This window comes from Peromyscus californicus, unplaced genomic scaffold, assembly GCF_007827085.1.
Source record: "Peromyscus californicus insignis strain IS unplaced genomic scaffold, ASM782708v3 Scaffold_9__1_contigs__length_137607984, whole genome shotgun sequence".
Classification (NCBI taxonomy): Eukaryota; Metazoa; Chordata; class Mammalia; order Rodentia; family Cricetidae; genus Peromyscus; species Peromyscus californicus.
This window is the reverse complement of record NW_026294617.1, coordinates 89,897,898-89,900,264: the sequence shown is the minus strand read 5'-3', so window position 1 is coordinate 89,900,264 and position 2,367 is coordinate 89,897,898. Positions and strand designations below refer to the sequence as shown.

The 2,367-nt window shown below is 44.3% G+C and overlaps 1 pseudogene; it reads right to left on the bottom strand.

Annotated features, from left to right (window-relative positions):
- Positions 1-288: 288 nt before the first annotated feature.
- Positions 289-1,376, bottom strand: LOC128106324 (speckle-type POZ protein-like; annotated as a pseudogene).
- Positions 1,377-2,367: the final 991 nt, after the last annotated feature.

The following is a 2,367-nucleotide window of genomic DNA, read 5'->3' as shown; positions in this document are numbered from 1 at the left end:
TTGTAATGTGCTTGGGGCCAGCAACTAAAACATATTCCAGTTCCCAACTCATTGGACAAGAATTAAACCAGTACAATAACAGGGTAGAGTATAATATAGCTCAGTGCTTCCCTCCATTAAACTGACAATCAACTCATTTACAGCTGTATTAAAGCCTGAGATACTATGCTGTCTTTCCCAAGTTTTACTGGAAATGCTCCACACATCCTATAGTCTACCCAGGTGTCATTGGTAACAACACTGGCTGCTGCTTCAGGGAGAAAAGTGTAGGACACAGCTGACCAGGTCCTAGGATTGCTTCAAGCCTTCGAAAGGTGGCTCCAAGAATGGGAGACGAGCAGAAGCCAGGGAATGGTATGCTTCAGCCACTAAATGGGGCTATGAGCCCACCATTGCCTTCCAGCCTGAGGTCTCACAGACCTCAGAAGCATGAGCTGTAATGAAATCCAGTGCCTGGGTTTTCAGCTGCTCTGAACTGTGGAGGTCAACCAGGACAAGAGTGTGGGCAGCATTCTCCACAGAGAGGTCTCTGCAGAGGGCATCCTCACACATTACCTTCAAACGTTCCAGGCCATACTTGTCAGCAGCTTCCATCACAGCAATGGCCATGCTGTCAAGGTCTGGTGTTTTTCCGGTATAAATGAAGCCCATATTGCCTTGAAGACATGTGGCTCCAGGTCAGGGATCTCAACATGGATCTTTCTGCTCTCCTCCATGTCATGTTCAAACATGGCTCTGAAAACTGGAGAGCGAGCTGCTAAGATGGCCTTGTGAGCCTGTAATTCGTGGCCAGCTACCACCAGGCAGCAGTCTGTGAATCGGGAATTTGCCCACAGCTCTCCTAGCTCATCTACCAATGTGCATCTGGGAACTTGAATCCCTGGCTTCCTGTTCTGATCAGAGATACTGAAGGAGTCCTGGACCATGCTGACCTTGCAGAGGAGGGTGAGCTGATCATCTGGGAGAAGACAAGGCGCATTGGACAGAAGGAAATCTCGAAGGATGTACTTTTTGAATCCGTAGTCAAGGCCTGACATGAACCTAAAGGCTCTTGGGCTCCTCCTGGTTTGCGTTTTCTCTCCTTCAGCACTTATGATCCAGAACTGGAACTTTGCCCAAACATGACTCTTTGGACAGCTGAGCAAAAGTAGATTAACTGACAGATAATCTGCACTTACTTCATAGATTCCCTTTGGGTATAATCTCAAACACCATTTGTCATTGGCTCCTATTGAGAAAGTTGGGCTTATAAAGCTTTCTGTTATTTCCTCCACAATAAAATGGAAGTTGCTGATGGTCCACATGTAGGAGAAATTCTGAAGGCTGATTTGTGTGTGGTCCCATCTCTGTGCTGTCTCATCTCCAGCCATTTCTCCTGGAGGTAGTATGAAGGTTAAACTGGATCCAAAATGAAGAACTAGCAATTGTTTTCTCTTCACTCAGTGCAGGAGGTTGGATGTGTCCACTGGTCTTCAGTATATACTGGAGTTCCAAATATTCTCTATTGACAGGGAAGGGATGGACTTGCTGCAAGGTGAGGGCAAGCAGGCAAAGAGCAAGAGCTTCCTGCTTCCATGTCCTTTTATGCTTCCAGCAGAAGGTATGGCCCAATTTAGGGTGTGTCTTCCAGCCTCAAGATCTGGATTAAAGGTGTGTATCTTCAGGCCTTGAGATATGGATTAAATGTTTGTGTCTTTTTACCTCCAAGTCTGTTCTTGAATTGTATCTACTCACTTTATCTGAAAGAAAACTGTTCTCTGTAGTGGTATTGTGTTCCCTGAAATATTGTGCACCCTAATAAACTTATCTGGGGTCAGAGACAGAACAGCCACAATATTAAACATAGAGGATAGGCAGTGGTAGCACATGCCTTTAATCCCAGCACTTGGGAGGCAGAGCTAGGCAGAAAACCTTGTGTTCACGGATACAGGCAAGCATGGTGACTAATGCCTTTAATCCCAGAAAGCAAGCCTTTAATCCCAGGGAGTGATGGTAGAAGGCAGAAAGATATATAAGGCATAAGGACCAGGAACTAGAAGCATTTTGGCCTGGTTAAGCATTTGGCTGGTTAAGCTTTCAGGCTTCTAGCAGCACAGACCCATTTGGAATAACACTCAGAAGCTTCTACCACCTTAACCCTCCCAAATACTCCTTCCCAATCTCTTCCAAATTCATGACTTTTTCACTAATTGTTATTGTAGCAAATATATATATATATATATATATATATATATATATATATATATATATACATATATATTCTTAAATTAACCTGTTCAGTCTGTATGCTACCTTTGTATATTTTTTTCATGACTGACCACTTGACACTGGACAGCCCATTGGTATGCTCTTCCCTGGGTAAGACCC